The sequence below is a fragment of the Malaya genurostris genome, chromosome 1 (genome assembly GCF_030247185.1).
Source record: "Malaya genurostris strain Urasoe2022 chromosome 1, Malgen_1.1, whole genome shotgun sequence".
NCBI lineage: Eukaryota > Metazoa > Arthropoda > Insecta > Diptera > Culicidae > Malaya > Malaya genurostris.
In genome coordinates, this window is record NC_080570.1 from 120,784,301 (window position 1) to 120,806,334 (window position 22,034).

Genomic DNA, 22,034 nt, shown 5'->3' on the forward strand with positions numbered 1-22,034 from the left:
TGGAGAAGGGCCATCACATCAGCATGATTTAGAGCTCGCACAGTTATCTAAACGAGGTGGAAATTCGTCAAAATCTGCTTTCCAAGTGCGAGAAATCTATAAGAATTACTTCAATTCTGAGGCTGGAGCAGTACCACGGCAAAATGAATAAATAAACAACTTATAGACAAGAAGAAACGTGTACTTATTTATTTGAAGTTGGAAAAAGCTTTCGGGGGGCTTCCATATATTATATGATTATAGTTTTAGTTGGATGTTATGTCGCTGGGATTGATTATTTCCATAAAATTGTTGTTGATGGTATTGAATGCTGTTTTAACGACTTCACTTGTAGGCGTGTTCATATTGGTGATAATGTTGGTATCAATGGTGATATTTTCAGATATTTTCTTATCATTGATTGAAGTATTGTAGGAGTTTTTATCGTCGCCGCTGTTTCCGCTTCCATTAATTGAACTATTGTAAGGGTTTTTATCGTCAGCGTCGTCGTAGTTATAAGGAGTGTCAATCGTGTTGTTCATGTCTTGTGATATTTCGCTGTTAAATTCACTGCAAATCGAAATATTTATATATAATCAACAGATGTAACAGAAGCAGATACTAGTATTTTGGTCAGCTTATTACAACTTTCATCAATGTATCAGTTTTAATTCTTATTAGCGGCGGTTGGGGAACCACTGTATCCAATTTGATTTGAATAAGTGAAAGAAAATTTAATAATAGTACTAAATGTTGAAAATTGACATAGTCTGGACCTTATCCTTCTTCAAGGTTGGTTAACTCAGAAGCGAACCGTTGAACAATTGTACTCAAACCTGCAAAATCATTGTCATCTGAATACAGAGAAATATTGGGAAAATAAATCGATTTAAAACAGCCGTTTGCACCGCATACTAATCTAGAAGTATTTCTGGCTTCCTAGAGTTGCCGGATGTAACAGTTTTTTTAAGACTACCTGAAATACCAAAACTGCTGCCATAGTACGAGTCAAGACGCTAGTTAGTGGAATGAACTAAATCTACCCGTTGGCTGCCTCCAAATCCTGTCCTTCGCGGGTAAAAATCTTCGTTTGTCACGCACCTCTTTTTACTTACGTCTAGAGCTTCTATTCATAAATCAAACAATAAACATTTATTAAAATAAAAAATTTAAAATCATAATATATGGTTAAATTAAATCCTCATGTTTAGTAGACGTCTCCATTGTTAAAAATACCCATTGTCTCTATAAGTACATTTATTAAAACATCTCAGATACAACAAGTAACTGTGCTTGTAAAGAAGTTTCGTCACATTATCACTTTATAGCTTTATTAATAATGTATGGCAGTGGATTCGAATTGAAGTAAAACATCGTACTTGTTTCTTGCGTTGTTTCATATTAATTCCAATCTCTAATAATAACAATAATAAGAGAGACAGTGGGGCACGTGTCCACGGTCTTAGTAATAAGCACACAAATATATGTTGCTCCCGAGCCCATTATTACGTAAAAGCGGCGCTGCTGTAAATCAAAATAAGCCTAGTTCCTTCAGACCAAACCTTTCAATAATAATAAGACTGAACTACCATTTATTTATTCTATTTAAAATAGTTTTTCGAATAGATGTACAATGAACCATGAACATTTCTATTTAATTCAATGATAACATAATCAATAGGGGACCATAGACGAGGATCTGTAGTGTAATTCAATATGTAATGAGTAGCTACAATTAAAAAATCACCATCCTAAAATGTAATGTAATGGCTAATTATAATGACATTACTCGATTGTAAGGACTCTTGATGATTAACTAAATCAATCAATCAATTAAGCTAAGAAATATCAATGAAACGATTTGGATTCATTTCGGTCTTCCTTTCGCTCTTGCTCTCTCAATTCACTCTCTTTCTGTGTGGGCTGTCGGCATGGTGCGAAAAACTCGGTGAGGAATATCGGCGGCAAGCAAATGGATTTTATCCCGGGTCCGGGATTCCAATACATGCACACGCCGGCAGCTCAGTCATCGCCGATGAGGAAAAAAACGTCCCGGATAGTCCCGGTCGTCCCGGTGTAGTGCGGACAGGCTATAACGCATTAGATATTAAGGTTACTAGAAACTCGCAGGAATAATTTTGATGAAATTTTCGGTGTAGCTTGTTGGAGCGCAAAGCCAAAACTTCCTAATTTTGCAGAAATCGCTTCTTCAAATTGTAAACAGACTTTCGCGTTAGTTTTTTTCTTCACAATAGTTCTAATATTTTTGTTTGAATTCGCATCAGAATATTGAGAGGACCATGGTCCATGGTGTTTCGGGTCATTGTCATCCTGAACCCAATGTCTAAATTATCTCTACTTCATAAGATTTCGTTTCGAACATTTTCGCTGCATTCAAGCTCCATGGAACCAAATATCGTCTCGGTGAATCACTTCCCAACAGTCACCTTTACCGACATGTTCGACAATGCGCTAAACGAAATCGGTTGTGTTTCCAAACCAGGCACGGTGTAGTCAAACTTATGGACGAAAAGTTGTTTTCCTCCGAACCAAATATATTGAAAATACTTCATTTGAAATCTATCATTGGTTGTATCTGATATAACTGTGTGGATAGAAAAAAAAAACTACAAAGATCAGCCCCATGGGGTTGTTCGAACCATTGATGTGGAACAAGGCAACCAAAATTTTTAATGATCGACATTTTTAATCAATCGTCACACTTTTGAATCCGCAATTGCACGAGAGTCCGCTTATATTGATCTTGATTAGGAACCAACAACACCGAACATTGTTTGTTTTATAGCCGACGAAATTATACCAATATCCCAAATGTATGCAATTGTACAAAGGTACATACTTGCGATACGATTTTGATATTAAAGCTTCTCTTCGCCAAACTTGTGTTCAAGTTTTGTATGCAAGCAGTTATTTTTATAGCGTTAACTTTTTCTACCATTCTGCGATTTCGGTTGAAGCGATAAACTTTTTCTCATTATCAATCGAGTTCATCTTATATAAGTTAGAAATTTATCGCACTCAAAATTTATCCTGGGGTAGTCAATTTCTCAGGCGAAACGACATAACATGGAATTTCATTCGAGCTTGCATGACACAAGATCAGAGCATACCAATTAAAGCTTCAAATCGTTTTACGGAACTTTTTGTCTTGCTATGTAGTAACAACCTACCTCTAGCATGCTACGCGTAGGACTGAAACGTTAACTATAATTTCGCTTTTATTTATAGATTCGCGTACTTCCACAGGTTCGCTTTTGCATTGATTGACCAATCAGAGCGATGCTTTCCCATTGATATATCGCTTACTCCTTCAAAACCGTCGTCTATGGCAGGGAAATCCGGTATGCCGGAGAATAACAGACAAATAGGACACTACTCGCTACTAATCAAAATTTCAGCCATATGTAATTGAAAATACGTGGCTTGATACATTCAAACCGAAACTTAGCAATATTTCCAATCAAATGATGAAATAATATTAATAATTGATACAAAATAGACTAAGCTGTAAGTGTTTAAAACCTGACCACATTTCTACGTGTAATTTTCCTTGAGTTTCTGATTTGCACCCCTATATAGAAAATAAAGATGTGTTCCGCCTCAAAAGTGCTATTTGTCGGTTGCGTCACTTGTACGATTATATCTCCAGAACCGAAACAGTTACTCATTACGAACTTGATACGTAACATAAATGGTTGAAATCGGTTCAGCCGTCTCCGAGAAAATTGAGCCTGTAGAATAAATCTTCGAAAGGGGCACACACAGACATTTTCCGATCTCTACAAGCTATGTCGAATGGTATATAACACTAAGGGTCTTAGAGGCTCCGATCGAAAGTCGCGGTTTCGGACAATTCAGTATTTTTTCGATAGAGAATGGTAAAACTTTTCTTTGAATCTTGAATAGGAACATGCAGGTTTATTTAGGCATAAAGTAACTTAACCTTTTTCCATTTTTAATAAACTGTTCTAAGCAGAATTTAGAAAAAAAAGTCAGTTATTTGCATTGTCGCTCTAAATGTCGGTTTATACATGCTTCCCTTGTTTCGGAGTCGGAAGTCGGATCTCCATAAAATTAAATTGCGGATGGTGGGACCAAAAGACCTTTCATTTCAGTCTTCGCTTATGAAAATCGATTAGTGCGTCTCTGTAAAAATAAAGTAAATGAATCAGCTCGACGAGATCGGAAAATGGCTGTCACTTTTGGTTCCGGCTAAATAATGGTATAAGTGACGTAACCGACAAAACGCCTTTTTTCTCCGCTATGTTTTCTTGGAGATGATTGAACCGATTGCTACAAACTTAGGTTTATTTGAAAGTAACTTTTGGTTTGTGAACAACTTTGATTTGGCTCCGGAAAAATAATGGTATAAGTGACGTAACCGACAAAACGCATTTTCTCCGGTATATTTCTTTGGCGATGATTGAACCTATTTAAAAAAAAACACCACCAAACAAACAATAATTATGCGGATAGAAAAATTGATTTGTCGGTTCGCCACCTTAACGAGTATATCTTTGAAATTTGAAATGTCAGTCATATGATCTTCGAACTTGATCCACAATAAAACGAGACTAAAACTATTGAAATCGGTTCGTTCATATACGAGAAAATTGAGCGGTAATGAGTTTTGTCGTTTACGTCGTTATATCACCGGAACCGTAAGTGACGGTCATTTGAACTTTAAACATGTTTAATTAACCAATAATTGTACAGTTTTGCAATGACTGAGCGGAAACATATATTGGAGAAGCCAAATGAATGAAAAACTAACAGAAAAGATGATTTATTGGAAAAAGATACGCTCAGAGACAGTCATTCGATTTCAAAAATTTCATGTATGGTGGTGATTTTTCAAGATATATGAAAATTCCACTAAGTGGACTAAGAAGGGTTTTTTTAGATTAGCATCACTCTTCTCATACAAATAGGCAACGCAAATGTCAAGTACTAATTTGAAAAAATGATGCTGACTACTTGAATAAATCTGAATCAATTGGTGTCAAAATTAGTATTCGAAATTATATAATAAAATTATGAAATATATTTTCATGAGACTGCTATGAAAGAAGAGAAAGGCATTATCACACCACTAGGTGGATTAAGAAGGGTTTTTTATTTTCTATTTTATTTTTATTTCATAATCTTTAATGGCTTTAGGCGAAATGACCCGCTCCCGGTGATTTTCCAAGATCGAAAATACTCAAACTTTAACCGCCGGGCTTACCCATATCCGATTTAGCTCAAATTTTGCATAGGGACTTTTTTAAGGGGCGGGTAGGGTCTTACTTTTTTGAAATATCATTTATTATTTTCTCTGTATTTTCTCATAGTAAAATATTTCAAGAATATTCTGTGAAAGCCCATCGGAACAAAACTCAGTAAGTTATGGGCCTTTATCTTTGCGAAGAAGTAAGAGCTCGGCACATTGGCCCAAGATTTCTGCTTCGATTGACTTAAAAACTTGACAAAACATTCTTGAAATGTTTCATTATAAAAGAATACAAAAGAAAATATATGATTTTTTGCAAATGTTAGACCCTACGGGCTCTCTAGAGTACTAAATTGTTTCTTTCGATTTTATAGACAAAAAATTTTAAACGCGTTTTTCTCGAAAGCAGGTTTTGAAAGTCCGTGTCCATCGTCATCCAAAAACTACTGAGCCAATTTTTTTTTCAAATTTTGCACACACTTTCTACATATAAAAAACCAGACCCCAACGTTTTCCTTTCCGTTGTTTGTTACTTTGGGGAGGTTTCACAGCTACAAAATGGCGGATTTTTTCGTGAAAAGTTTTCACTTTGACCAACCACCGAAAATTCAAAAAAATTGAAAAAAATCAAACAGAAACGTTGAGGTCTAGAAAAGCTTCTACTCTTTCTATACTGCTTTGATTTGTTCACTTCTGATTAGTCTGCGCTGAGATACAGTGGACACCGCAAATCATGAGAGAAGTTAAGAAGCGTTCTCACAAATAACTCTTCACTGACTTATTTCTCAATATTTTTCCACGAAAAAATCACAAAAAGTTGTTCGAATGATGCTTTTTATCATGCAAAACATTTGAATTTATTTTGTTGCCCGATAACTCTGAAAAAAAGTTCTCAAAAATGATGATTTTTTTATCATATAGACCCTAAATCGTTGAATACGATCAATGATCCAAAACAGGTTTTGAAATGATCCTAAGATTGTCGAAATCGGTTCAGTAATCTCCCAGAAAAGAAAGCGGTTAGAAAAATGCCTAAATAACGCATGTCTAATCTAAGTTTGTCATTATCTGTCACGCCATCTCTGAGAAAAGTTGGTAATTTGAAATCGGATTTTTTATTTAATCGCCCTATAACTCCGAAACCGGAGGTCGAATCCAGATAAAATTAAGATGTTTTATAAAGGATCTCGAAGCCAGTCATTTGAATCTAAGTTTGTAAAAATCGGTCAAGCCAGTCGGAGAAAAGTTTGTACACATATTTTCTTTTTTTACATATTTTACCCCATAACTCCGAAATTCTGATCCAATCAAAATTCAGGAATTTTGTTCGGGACCATAAGAACTTTCATTTGAATCTAAAGTTGTGAAAATCGGCTCAGCCATCTCCGAGAAAAGTTTCCGAACTCGAAACTTTTCTCTGATGCCAAATGTCTTAACACATGCATCAATAAGTCGCGAGACTAACAATGGAAACAACATTTTTTTTGCAAAATTTTTTTTTATTCATCAACATAATCACCTTTTAGGGTGATACAATGGTTCCAACGTTTTTTCAATTTTTCAATACCATGTTTATAAAAAAATTTATCTTTCGCTTCAAAATACGCTTCAGTTTCAGCGATGACCTCCTCATTTGAGCCAAATCTTTTTCCCTGGAGCATTTTTTTACGATCAGCAAAGAGCCAGTAATCACTGGGGGCTGAATCTGGCGAGTATGGGGGGTGGGGAAGCAGATCAAAGCCCAATTCGTTCAATTTCGCCATTGTTTTCATCGACTTGTGGCAGGGTGCATTTTGTTCCATCGAAAGCAATCGCGGCACCCACTTGGAAAAAATCTTTTTCATGCTCAATTTTTCATGAAGGATAGTAAATACACTTCCATATGATATCTGTGTCATCTCAGCAATCTCACGGAGCTTCACTTTACGATCTTTCATTATAATTTTTGTCACTTCACTCACATTTTCCGGTGTAACGGCTTCGACAGGTCAACCCGAGCGTTCCGCGTCATTTGTGTCGGTACGACCACGTTTAAACTCGGCGAACCACCGACAAATCGTTGCTTTTGATGGACAAAAGTCCGGATAACATTTTTCAATCCATTGTTTCGCTTGCACGGTGTTTTTACCCATTAAAAACAATGTTTTATCAAAACACGAAACTCGGTTTTTTCCATTTTTTAAACAAACTACAAAACGACTTTACTCCAACCTCGATAACTCAGCTGTTTCTGATCGGATCGACTTAAAATTTTGACCAGTTTCAAGCAAAGGTTAGTACTCTAGAAAGACGTGGTTACTGGTTTACTACAAGCGCCATCTCTGCTTTAGTCTCGGGACTTATTGATCCATGTGTTAGGTTTTGATTTTCGGATCCAACTTCCGTTTCCAGAATTACAGAATGAAATATTTCAATTTTACGAGTTTTTACCTTTTTTTATATATAAAAAATAGGTATAGAATTCGCTCAAACTTTCGAAAAATTTTCCGAGGCCCGGAGGGCCGAATGTCATATACCAATCGATTCAGCTCGACGAACTGAGCAAATGTCTGTGTGTGTGTGTGTGTGTGTGTCTGTATGTGTGTTGTCAACTAAGAGGTCGAGATCTCAGAGATGGCTGGACCGATTTTGATCAAACTAGTCGCAAATGAAAGGTCTCCCCGTCACCCAAAACGCTATTGAATGGTTTTGAGACAGGATGTTTACTTTTTGAGTTATACGGAGTTTTATGTCAAAATTTTCAGTTTTTTGACAGTATCTGTCACAATTGACCTTGAAAACAGAATATGTTTTTAGACTTAGATTCCGCATGGTAATAGCTATCCAACAAGCCATAGTTTGTTAAAATCCGTCCATTTTTAACGGAGATATCATTTTTTTGTGTAAACGACTTTTCCCCTTATTCCAGCAGTAGAAGTTTTGAGCACTGTATGACAAAGAAATGCTTGGGAGCAACGGAAAACACGATTTTTATACTGTGACATACAATTGTTTATAAGTGCCCAAAAGACTGTGTACAGCATCCTTTTTCATGACAATTTTCCTTGGACCGATTTTAGCACGGTTCGTTTTTGGCAACATAATCGTTCGAATATGGCATTTATAAACCAGATGATATCAGCATTTTCGAGTTGAAAATAATTCCATAATTATATTGATTTAAACTACTTACAGCAATAAAAGCTGGAAGAACATAACTTCCATATACCATACGACTCAGTTCGTCGAGATCAGCAAATGCGTGTGTGACAAATAATTTCACTCAATTTTTTCGGAGATGGCTAAACCGTTTTCTACAAACTCAGATTCATATAAAAACTAGTATACTTCCAAATTTGGATCCGACTTCTGATTTCGGAACCACAGGATGACATGTGAAACGAAATTAAAATAATGCAATTCATTTTTCTCGTAGATGGCTGATCCGATCTAAGATTCAAATGAAATCTAAGAATCTTCTATGATTCAAATGAGAGGTCTTAAAATCCTATAAAAATTAGTCAGATCCGATTTCTGGTTTAGGAGATACAGGGTGATTAGTATAAAAATGTCCATTTCACATAAATTAATCAGGTTTATCGGGTTTGCAAATTTGGATAGTCGATTACCAAATAAATTTATTTCAGTTTAAGCGGTATTCTTTTTTGGATTCGGAATGTACCCCCAATTTTTAATTCGCACTACAATTTCTCAAAGATGTCTACACACTCCTCAGGTGAATTTATCTGATTTCGGCTACACCGATCTTAGAACTCCGGATCCAGTTTCGAATCGTTTCTCAAAGTTTAATCATTTTTTTCAAAAAGGCCAAATCGAACTTCAAAAACAAAAATTCAAATTGAAGGACTTAAGGTCCCATACAAAATTGGTGAATTTTATCCGATTCTGGAATTACAGATGATGAATTTTTAAAATTCATACCGATATAGAAGATGTAAATTGTTTGGCGTATTAATTTATGGCCATTCGAATCATTTTGGGTTATGCTAGTTCCTGAATACCAGCTCTGGAAGTACCATAAATAATGACGAAAAACTCTAAAGTGGAACTTACTTCGACATCTCATGGAATGTTCAATCGAATGTCACACGTTAAGATTGAAATTCGATACGATTTGCAGATTCGAAATTACAGGGTAATGAGTGATTAAAATCTCAATTTGCCGTTTGAAACGACGATAATTAGAATAATGTCATGAGAACTAAAACACCTAAGAATATCCATGCAAAAAACACATGCGGATTGATAAAAAAAGGTATCATCTCACTGCTAGGTGAATTAATCACGTTTTTTTTGTACACATGGTGATATAAAAACGAATAAAGTTCTTTCAGCTAGTCGTGCAATTCTTATATTTTGCATGTTTTGTTTTGGTAATTAACAAAAAAGTTAATTTCCGATTTATCAATTCCCAGTTTCCGGTTCTAAAATGGCGTTTACTTCATTTTCTGAGAAATACTCAAATCGATTTTCGAAAACTTAGGGTCTTACAAAATAAAAGGTCTTACGGTCCTCGACATGTTGCTGTTGAAGATCATCCGAATCTGACTTCCGATTCCGGAATTACAGGGTAAAGTGTGTTTAAAATTTCATACCAATTACGGAAGAATTCTTCTAAATTGTTCTCGAAACCATCTCAAATTGAAATTTGTATCAGTCTTTGTTTCTAGTTCCCGGTTCCGGAAATGTCGGTCGAAAACTCCGAAGAGGCCTAAGTCGATTTTCACGAACTAACGAAAGGTATTACAGAACAATAAGTTGCTATTGAATTTTATTCGGATCCGACCACCGGTCACGGAACTGCAGGGCGAAGTGTGCCTAAAATTTCAAGCCTCTGCGACTTAATTTTCGTCTAATGTTCGGTTCAAACGCATTGATTGTGTTTGATAGCTAGATCTAATAACAGCTTCATACTGATCTCAACAAATAACTACAACAAATAACACGTGCTTGAGAACTATTTTTTTCTGAATTAGAGAGGTGTTCAAATCTTTTGACACTGCAGTAGAAATTAGTTCTTAACTTTAATTTTCGTATATCCAGGCTGTTGAATCTTTAAAAGAAATCGCTTGAAGTCTTTCTACTAATGGAATACATACTAAGTGCATACTTTCGTCAATGGTTTAATTGGTTTCAGTTGGAAAATTTCCCTAATTGAAAACGAAAAGCGTGAACTCCTCCCATTAAACAACGTCGATCTGGCGAAAGAGTGCTTTTAAGTTCGTAAAGTAGAACATTTTATTTAGCCTGTTCGATTAACGATCAATTCACTTCTAACATACCCTTTTATTTTCTCGTTACAGGTAAGGGCTCCGACCGAATCGCCGAAAACGTACCGTAAGTTTTCCCTTTTTCCGGTATCCTAAAACACCAGTTAATGGAATCATTCTCATTACAATCCAATTAAAAAGACTCATCCTAACACTGACAATTATTACAATTCAATTTATTATGATTTAAAACCCTGCGTACCTGCGGTGTCCTGCTGAACACCCGGAACACCGGTTCCTGCAAAGAGCAGAAGAATCGGAAGCAGTTTCGCTGCAAGTGTCTTCCTCCCATTCATTAGGCCTGTTTTTTTTCTATTAATTTCCTGCTGGCCGGCGCTACGACGACTGTCAAACCGGCTCAAATGGGGGATAATTAAAAGAAATAAATAAGACCATTAGTGCGGAGTGATCGGTTACCGAAGAAATGCTCGCGTACGAAACTCCACACACACACACACACGTTGTAATTAAATTGAATTACACTTCACATTTCCTGTCTCTCCGGTCAGGGCAAGGGCTCAGCCGGAAGGAAAAACTACTACCCGAAAAGGCTAAAAACTGAATTTAGATCCCATAAAGATAGCCGTTTGCTACCTGCGCATCTCGATTCCGGCTACCAAGCATCGCCAGCCCCCACGATGGTCATCACGGTTCAGTCGGTAGCCACGGAACCAACCCGAAGATACAATCGGTCACGGTTCGGATTGGACATTTGTACCTGTTCTCGGGGGGTTCGGTCAAGAACGTGGTTTTCGTAGAAGAAGAAGATGATGATGAAAAGAAACATTATGAATCATGACATGTTTTATTAAACTACCAACTAACAGCGCGCGCGGAAATGGCCCAGTTAGGCTTAAAACAGTCCCGGCCTAATTAGAGGGATAACCTGCGGTTATCCGATCCGATCCCGAAGTGGGAAGTTTACGAGCACATTAAGCACCGAAATTGTGCGGTGTAGTTTTTCTATTCGGATTCACCTCACTACTGCCAGTGGAGGACGGTTATTATTCTCCGGTACTAATTAAAGGCGATAATTGAATAATTTTGTAGCAGATAACTACCACCCGCAGCAACTTGTTCTGGAAGGGTTTTTTTTCTGTTTCGGTAATAATTTTCACCTTTTCGATAATTCGGTAAGATATGATAGGTTCTCGGTGGCGACAAGCTCGAAATTCTCTATGTGACAAATTTATGTTTCATCAAAAGAAGTAGAGTTTTCGTACAGTAGAAAAGAAATGCACTAAATTGGCATGAAATCAACACTAATGTGTCATCAAAGCCGTATTATAAAGTTAACGTTGCGTTCGAGTAATATTTTTGAAATTTGTTATGTAGCATCACTGTTACCTTGATATGCTTTTAAAGCACTGATTTAAGATGTACAAGCATTAACAATTTTTTGCTGTGAATATTCATTTAGTGCTATTATAGAACAAATATACTGCTTATATGAAATCGATATAATGCTTACGTTTTGCCTAGAAACTCAGTTTTTATCAGTTTATAATAATTCGGTTGTTATGAACATAACATGAGCGTGGGGAAAAACATCGAAAATTGGAATGGTGAACAAGTTTCTTCTTATGTTTTTCATATGATGATATTGTTGGAAAAAGATACCCTCAGAGACAGAACTCGAACCTGCGTACTTATGCACTCCGTGCCTGCGCGCTACCATTTCGCCACCCTAAGCCTTTTGATAGACACAGCTCTAGAACACGGTTAGGCATGATAGAACGTATATCGGAACATGGTCTACATCCTGGTCGTCCCACGACCGGTACCACATTGTTTTTTGAATATGATGGATTCGAGAAAAGTACCGCAATAAATAAATTCAGTAACACTATTTGCTTTACTTTAATGGTGCACATTCCATTTCCAGACCATGACCGAACGAATTGCAGGTATCCAGGATACTCAGCCTTGGACCGGCCGAAACAAGCCTTGTAATCTCACTGATAACATCATTATTGCATGTCACTAGTGATACAAGATGTATGAACTCTCGTCAACAATCCCTTATCGTACTCCATCAATCTCCACCTCGGATCCTACACCGTTTAGGCTGCCTCGTTCTCTACCAGTTACCATGTACTTTGAATTGTTCGAATTTATCGTCAACCCTATTCTCGGAGCTTCACTTTTGGAAAGCACAAAGGTCTCTACGGCAACTAAAGACAGTCCCAGAAAGTTTGGACGCAACCAAAAACCGCTGCCATTTCGCAATGGTTCAGAATCTGTCAATTTTTATGGCTGCGTCCTGTTGTTTACACTCTTCTCTAACCACTTGTGCAGTTGATTATTCGTTTACATTAGTTTGTTTCGAAATACGTGGACTTTCAGCAGAACAACGTCGAAGAATTGTGTACAAATGGTGCACAGAACGCGGACTGTCACTGAGAAAGATAGCAAAAATGGAAGGAGTAAGTGAAAGTAAGCCGTGCGAAGTGCAATCAGGAAGTTCGGTGAGGATAACACCTTTGAGGATAAACCGAAAACGGGTCGAAAAAAAGGTCCTGCTAACCCTCAGTTGGATAAACGTATACTGAAGGCGTTCGAACAAAAGAAGGAGGTTTAAGTTCAAGTTTAAGTCAAATGTTCTTCGTTTAAGTCAAATGTTCTTCGTGCTAAAGAACGTTTGAATCTTTGAACCTATAAGAAGCAGAAACGACCAAAACGTTTCACGAAGCATCGATCAGGCCGAGGGTTCGAAAGCTGTGCAATACAATTCTTGCTGGAAATTTGAACTGCATAGTCATGGACGACGAAACCAACGTGAAACTCGATTACAAATCCTTGCCGGGACCACAATATTATACGGTGCGAGAAGGGCAAGTGTTAAACCGGCCCGAGACATCGATTGAAGTCGAAAAATTTGGTAAGAAGCTATGGTCTGGCAAGCAGTTTGTTGCTGCGGTAAGATTTCGAAATCATTTATCACCACTGCTTCAACGAGCAGCGAAATATACATCAAGGAATGTTTACACAAACGACTTCTACCCATAATGCGAAGCCTCAAGGATCCTGTTGTCTTCTGGCCAGATCTTGCTTCTTGCCACTACTCGAAATCAACGATAGAATGGTATACTACCAAAAATGTCACGTTCGTCCCAAAAGACATGAATCCACCAAATTGCCCACAACTTCGACCAATTGAGGAATTTTGGGTATTAACGAAGGCACATCTTAGGAAACATGCTTCGGCAGCCGAAACCATTCAACGGTTCGAAAAAGATAGGAAAAAAGTGTCAAAACTTGTCGCCAAGAAGTCTGTACGGAATTTAATGAGAAACGTTCGCTAGAAGGTGCGCCAGCTAGTCTACAATGGCTAAGTAGCAAATGTTGAGAATAATATTCTGTTGTTGTAGTCTAATTTTATCAGTATATCGAATAAAATTTGAATATCTAACACTTGTGAATTATTTACAGCGAAATCGAAGTGCGTCCATACTTTCTGGAACAGTCTTTAATACTTGTGGTGAAATTGTTTTCGGCGAAATGGCTTTCGGTCAAATTTACTATTTCGTTGAAATGACTGTCGATTAATGAGTTTTGTGTGTAGTTTTTTTTTTTTTTTGTGGAACGGAAGTTGTTTTTGGTGGCAGAATTACTTTGTAAGCGACTTTTGTCAAAATTTCGATTTAAGAAATGGCTTTCGGTGAAATCAATTTCCAGGGAGGATTTTCGGTGAAAAGATCATTGGTGAAATTAGTTTGTGAAATGACTTTGACTTATTTTCGTCCACAACCTAAAGCTTTTCGGATGCCTTCAAATTGTTTTTCTTTATTTTTCAAAATTCACTGATCAAACTGACGTTAAAATTTGTTTTCAAAAATAAAAGTAATTAATTAAAGTAATGTAAAAACTTTTTTTCTATTTTTTACTTATTCTCTATAGAAAAGTAATAGAATTGCTGGAGAAATCCACTTTTGATCAGAGCACCGAAGACTCCTAGTGTTATCTACTATTTGCCACAGCTCGACAAGATCGGAAAATGTTTGTGTGTGTGCACCTCGCAAAGATTTTTCTCCGCGCAATTTTCTCGGAGTTTGCTGAACCGTTTTTTGCAAAATTTGGCTCGTTTGAAAGCTACTCCTTAATCAAGTTCGATGATCAATTCGCTGCCATTATCGGTTCCGGAGATATGAAGGCTTCTTAAGTGACGTAACCGACAAAACGCATTTATTTTCTCCGTTCAATTTTCTCGGAGATGGCCGAACCAGTTTTAGCAAACTTAGGCTTGTTTGAAAACTACTGTTGGGTTGTGGATCAAATTGGCTGTCACTTCCGGTTCCGGAGATATAAACACATAAGTGACGTATCCGCCTCTTTTTTCATAAAGCAACCAATGATCAAGTTCAAATGTATTATTGCTGATATATTTGGGTTCGAGAATGTGGTCGAATATGCTACGTAAGCTTTGAGTCACGCTTTCCTTAACTAACGGGACAATTTGAATGAATTTCTGTTAAAAATCAGCCCAAATTCGTGTCAGAAATTATCCTAACCAAAAATAAATGTTTCAATGAGACTGTTTGACTGGATTAGGAAAAGGTGTTTTCAAATTAAGAATTTCCTAAGAGTTGAATTGGTCTCTCTACCCGTATAAAACAAATGGTTTGCCATACTTTAGGCGTGTTCAAAGCTTAATCCTTTTTTGCTACTACCTATTCGTCAACTTCTACGCATTGAAACAGTTTTTGGTGAATAAAAAAAACAAAAATCTGTTCTCGACACCTACTAGGCCCTTTTCAAAAATATGCATATTTTTATGTTTTCAAAGGAAAACAACAAATATGCGCTTTCCTCGCTCGCGTCGTCTTCGATTCTCGATTGCACAGCAGTTCAACGTAGCGTTTCAAGTCAAACCACAATATTTGCAAAGAACTCATATAGTAATCCCTAGCGCAAACCCTTCGCCATACAAAGTAGTCGAATCATGACAGTAATTACTTTTTTTATTGGCTACTCGTCCTCGTCCGATTGCCCTCGAAGTGCCTGCGCGCCTCTTGTAACCAAGGTTTTCCGGCTATTCGTCGTTCGTTCTTATCGGACAGGTTAGAAGGAAGCTTGCAACGAAACCAAAACCAGGAAGCAACCGAACATCATCCAATTGCTAGTTTGTTGCAACAATGTTTGATGTCTTATCACCACGATGGGATCGCTTTGTGGTGGCTAGCTATCGACGACGGCACAATCATCGACGGCTCGTGGAATTTGTTTTGCCATTCGACGCCACAGGCGTTGGTCATAAAGGCCAGAATCGAGATTGTAGTTTTGATCCCGCGCGCTAAAAATCAATTGACCTCACGTCACGTTTTGCCGTGTCGGCAGAAAAAAAATGAAACTTGAACGTGACGTGACGTGACAGACCGGCGACACGTGTAAGCGAAAAAAAAATGGCACTGCAATGCGAAACTGAAATCTGAAACTAAAACAAACAGAGCTAAGGTCTGAGGCGTTGGTTGTCGCTTATCGGAGCCGACCGGAGCCGTTCACCGAAGGCCAAAACTAGTGCGCTTATCAATGAACTATTGATCTGCAGGCGTCATGGATTAGGGTTACCGATTCGACGCGAGCAATCGAACCATGCCCAATAATTGCACAGGCCTACAAGACCCAACGACTGTTTTGTGAGAGTGGTTTTGTTATTTATTGTTTCAATCTAGGGCACCGGATCGAATGTAGGCCCGTGGTGGAACCAATCGCAAGAGCGAGAACGAGACAGAGAGAGAGAGAGGGAGCAGTGAACTGCAATAATGTTTGTCAACACACATCAACAAGAAAATGCTGTTGTTTTGAAAGTTTCAGCATGGTTGTTTTCTTGTTTGAAACGTGTTAACAGAACGGACTGATTTCAATGGTTCGTTTTGAAGTTTTGTTTTTTGAACCCCGGTGGGTTCAAGTTACACCTTTACAAAAACTGCAATGCTTTGACGAGTCGAAAACAAAACTCAAAACAAAAATTTAATTGTCATTTTTCGGTTCGAAACAAGCGAAACAGAAAAGAAAACGAAGCTATTCCTAATTACGTTTGTAAATTGTAAGTAAAATCTCTAAATTTAGGCGCATTTACAGTGGAGCAGAAGCTGAAAAATTTTGTGCACTCAATTGCAAAATAACTTTGCAATTTCAACATTCAATCAAAATTTCAAGACTCGACAGTGACGAAAAATGTTTCACAAATTGCATCACCCGTGAAATCACGTCAACGGAATTTGATTTTGCATTTGTTTGCTGTGTGAAATAACTACAGAGAGAACAGACATTGTGCTGGGAAATATTATAACCAGTCCCGGCACTGGTACAAAGATGGCGTTGCCAATAAAATTTCCGTATTATTTTCCATGGCTGATTTTTGTCACACATTCATTCAAATTCAATCATTGGGGTTTGGTACCTCGAGGGTAAGCAGTTTGCGGAAAGTGCACATGACTTATTTCATGTTTTGAAACGTTTCGTCTTCGACTCATCGGTGCATCAGTAGATTATGTTGAACTGCTAATGACACCTTACGGATCAAAATGTCATTTCTGAAGGAACGAAACAATTTGACCCACGGTGAATCAAAAATGACAACGAAAATCTTTGCGAAATTGCATGATTTGGAAGGCTACCCCACCCACCATATTGACCGGATATGGCCCCCAACGATTACTACCTGTGTTTACAGGCCTCACAAAATGTTCCAAGGAAGAAAATTACTACTCCAACGAGAAAGTCATCGTTGAAACAAACGCTTGCTCCAAGGCATAAGATAAATCGTTCTACCAGAGAGACTTAGAAATGTTAAAGAAGCGCTGCACATATTGTGAAGCGCGTCTCTTGGAGAACACTACAACATGGAATGAAAAGTTCCGGGCCTCTCACAGAAAATAAAACGTGAATAGTTTCGAGCCATGTATATTTTTGTTGAGAACAAGCCTCTAGATGGCTCAATACCAAATTTCATGACAATCTATCCACTAGTGTTTGAATAACAACTGATTGTGTCAGACAAGTTCTAGCTTTGATCAAGCTATGAAAAAAGACACACGAGCGCATTCATGCATAGAAACAAAGGTTAAATTTAATTGTTTTACGATACGGTTTAGTTCACCATACCCCGTATTCTCCAGACCTGGCCCCCATCGACTATTACCTATTTAAAAAATTTGAAAAGGTTTCTCCATTGAAATGTTGAATGTTAAACTACTAATGTCACCTCACGGATCAAAATGTCTTCCCTGACTTGCCGAACGAACGAAACAATTTGACCCACAGTGAATTAAAAATAATAACGAAAATCTTTACAAAATTGCATGAATTGGAGGGCTGCCGCACCCACCATATTGACCGGATATGGCCCCCAGCGACTACTACCTGTTTACAGGCCTCACAAAATGCTCCAAAGAAAGAAGATTCCATACCAATAAGGAAACTGAAAGGCATTGAGTCTTGGAGAAGACTAACAGATCGGCTGAAAAGTTCGTATCGTTTCTATGAGAGGGCGCCACTAGAATTAAATCCATACCATTTTCAGTTAGTACCAACCTTCAAAAGATACGTGTATAAATTTGACAGCTGTCTGATTATTAGTTTGTGAGATATTGCATTTTGAGTGAAGCTACTTTTGTTATTGTGAAAAAAAAACGGAAAAAAAGGAATTTCGTGTGTTGATGAAACACTACTTTTTGATGAAAAAAAGTGCCGCCGATACCAAAAAATGGCGTGATGAGTGTTATCCAGACTCTGCACCGGACGAAGCAACAATTCGTAAGTGGTTTGCAAAATTTCGTACTGGTCATATGAGCACCGAAGACGATGAACGCAGTGGACGTCCAAAAGAGGCTGTTACCGATGAAAACGTGAAAAAAATCCACAAAATGATTTTCAATGACCGTAAAGTGAAGTTGATCGAGATAGCTGACACCCTAAAGATATCAAAGGAACGTGTTGGACATATTATTCACGAATATTTGGATATGAGAAAGCTTTGTGCAAAATGGGTGCCGCGTGAGCTCACAATTGATCAAAAACAACAACGAATTGATGATTCTGAGCAGTGTTTGGAGCTGTTATATCGAAATAAAACCGATTTTTTTCGTCGATATATAACAATGGACGAAACATGGTTCCATCACTTCACTCCCGAGTCCAATCGACAGTCAGCTGAGTGGACTGCACGCGATGAACCGAACCCAAAGCGTGGAAAGACTCAACAATTGGCCGGTAAGGTTATGGCGTCTGTATTTTGGGATTCGCATGGTATAATTTTTATCGACTACCTTGAAAAGCGAAAAACCACCAACAGTGACTATTATATAGCGTTATTAGAGCGTTTGAAGGACGAAATTTAAGAAAAACGGTCTCATTTGAAGAAGAGAAAAGTTTTGTTTCATCAAGACAATGCACCGTGTCACAAGTCGATGAAAACCATGCTGAAATTGAACGAATTGGGCTTCAAATTGCTCCCTCATCCACCGTACTTTCCAGATTTGGCCCCCAGTGACTTTTTCCTGTTCTCAGACCTCAAGAGAATGCTCGCTGGTAAAAAATTTAGAAGCAATGAAGAGGTAATCGCTGAAACTGAGGCCTATTTTGAGGCAAAGGACAAATCGTACTACAAAAATGGTATCGAAAAGTTGGAAGATCGCTGTATCGCCTCTGATGGCAATTATGTTGAATAATAAAAACGAATTTTGGCAAAAAAATGTGTGTTTCTATTAAACGATACGAACTTTTCAGCCGAACTGTTATGTTGATGAATAAAGTTGAGTTGTGCTTTTCGTAAGGAGTGTATCGATAAGTAGTTAGCAACATTCAAACAGTTATTACTCTGAAATGGCTTAATTTTTTGCAGCGTGTTTTGCGGTGACATGTTTGTTTACATGTCAATAACAGCTGCACAATCGATTGGTTTCGGTACGGTTTATCGTTTCAATGATGAGTCGAATTGATCCGGAAACGCGAAAGAAAATTCTGCACACGTGGTGCTCAGAAAGTGGTGTCACGTACAACGAAATTGCAAAACGGGTGAAAGTGCGCCACACCAGTGTCAAAAATATTATCGGTAAGACCCTTTCCATGAAGGATTTGCCCCGATCCGGTAGGAAAACGGGTCCCAGCCAGTCTGGCCAAGACTTAAAAGTGGTTGAGTACATCAGGAAAAACCCATCGGCGTCGACGCGGGATTTGGCCAAACAGTTCAACACCAGCATCGGGATGATTCAACGGATCCAAGTTAGGAACTCCCTGAAAACGTACAAGAAACAGAAGGTGCCGAAAAAGTCCCTGGTACAGCAAGTTCAGGCCAAAACAAGAGCGCGAAAACTGTATAACCGGATTCTACAGAATAAAGACGGATGCATTCTGATCGACGACGAAACCTACGCCAAGGAAGACTCTCGAGCGCTACCCGGACCGCAATATTATACGAAATCGGTGTACCAGGACCTGGACGACGCTGACACCACGGGGGCGATGGAAAAGTTTGGGCAGAAGGTGTTGGTCTGGCAAGCAATTTGTACCTGTGGTTTGCGGTCGTCGATTTTCATCACGAAGGGCACAATTAACGCCAAGGTGTAAGAGGAAGAATGTTTGAAGAAGAGAATGCTGCCACTGTACAGAAAGCATATGGCTCCTCCTCTCTTCTGGCCGGATTTGGCTTCAGCCCACTACGTCAACTCCGTTCTACAGTGGTTGTCAAAAAAATAATGTACAATTCGTGGAAAAGGACATCAGCCCACCAAACTGTCCGGATCTTCGGCCAATTGAAAGGTATTGGGCAATTGTCAAGCGGCACTTTCGGCAAGAAGGTACAGTGTCCCAAAACATGCAGGAGTTAAAAAAATCAGACAGCTGTCACCAGGAAAGTCACAAAAGTAACTGTGCAGAATTTAATGACGAATGTCAAGTCCAAAGTGCGAGCGTTTCACAGAAACTAAGGTTTTCTTCAATATAATCAGTGAAATGCATAAAAATGTAATTTTTCTACAATATATCGAAAACTGATGTCAAAATATGTTTTTTTTCGCTTTTTTATTCAATAATCAATGTTGCTAACTACTTTTCGATACACTCCTTAGTTAGTCTCGGGACTTATTGATACACGTGTTATAGAAGTCGTGTTATAGAAGTAAAAATATGTAACTAAAAAAAGTCCAATTTTCAAAAATGAATTTTATCGTGAAACAAACCTAAAATCCACATTTGATATTAATTCGATTTGTATGGATTAAAAAGTAACGTAATTCCAGTGCAATTATTTTCTCTACATTTTTCTTACTCTTCTTGTAGAAAAAAAAGGACACTGGATAAAAGGTTAGAATAATATGCCTTCAATTAAACGACTATATTAAAGGCATATTATTCTAACCTTTTATCCAGTGTCCTTTTATCGATAACTAATCTAAACCGTTAGAAATTATCATACAATATTCCAATGAAACTCAATTTGTGAGAAAATTACACCGAATTCCCTTTTGCTAGCTTTCCGATTTTCACAAACTCAGATTTAAATGAAAGGTCTTATGGTCCCATGGATCGCTATTGAATTTTATCCCGATCCGACTTCCGGTTCCGGATTTACAGGGTGATATGTGCAAATCGATTAGAAAATGCGCATTCAATTTTCTCGGAAATTTCTCAACCGGTTTTTGCAAACTAAGATACAAATAAAAGGTCTTGAAATTCTTTAAAAAGTCCTCGAAAAATTGGTCCAGATCTGACTTCCGTTTCCGGTATTACAGTGCAATAAGTGAAAATTTTTCATTTTCATAAGTATTTTTTCACAAGTGATGGCCAAACGAGGCTCGATTTTTTTTTTAATTTACTGATAATTTCATTTAGTTGGTCGATATATAAATTTACTTTGGGACTACTAGTATCCGGTTTCCGTTTCCGGAAGCACCGTTTTTTTTTTTTTTCATAAGATATATTTATTAAGGCACAATGCGTTAGCTCTATGATGCCAAAGGCATTTTCTAATAATAAGGATTGTATAGGTGCTGGCCTCTAATGTTTTACTGGTGACGTTGCTACTCAATGATAGTGGCCGTATGCTTGTCCGTATGGGTCCATGGAAGACACCCCCGAGTCAAAGACTCGGCCGGTGGCCCGCGTGCTAGTTATCGACAGGAGTTCTTAAAATCAGCCAGGTTACGTGAGAATGTAACCGCATCCTTCTGTGGGATCGCGGAAAACACCCCCAGGCTGCGAAGACCCGGCGGGTGGCCTGCATGTTAGTCATCGACTGAAGCGGCTTTCCGCGGGCGATGATGGTGATGTTGCCGAATAGTATGAAGAAAAAAAAATAGAGAAGTAATTGTTGAGGAAAACGGATTGTTAAAGGAGGTATGGAAACGAAATAACTAATAACGACAAATATTTAGTTAGTTGACATCGAGATGGTGAAGAGACTGGGGAAAGGGGAGCGAAAAGTTAGTAACAGCAAAAAGATCTTGTTAGTATCGATAAAGATGGTAGACAGACGGGGGATTGGGAGAATCGGGCGGATGTTAGTGTCGAACCTATAGGTGAAGAGTATTCTTAGTCTCGAAAAGAGTGAG

At 38.0% G+C, this 22,034-nt stretch overlaps 1 protein-coding gene across 3 annotated transcripts in view; it reads left to right on the forward strand.

The window, feature by feature from the left end:
- LOC131425649 (uncharacterized) overlaps positions 1-22,034 on the forward strand; it is a 276,172-nt gene that overhangs the window by 176,601 nt on the left and 77,537 nt on the right. For 2 of the 3 annotated variants that reach the window (XM_058587704.1, XM_058587705.1), the window contains one exon: positions 10,516-10,549. The exons of the other annotated variant lie outside the window; for it this stretch is intronic. The gene's annotated coding sequence lies outside the window, so the exon portion shown is untranslated. The remainder of the gene's footprint in view (positions 1-10,515; positions 10,550-22,034) is intronic. 3 annotated transcript variants of the gene reach the window in all.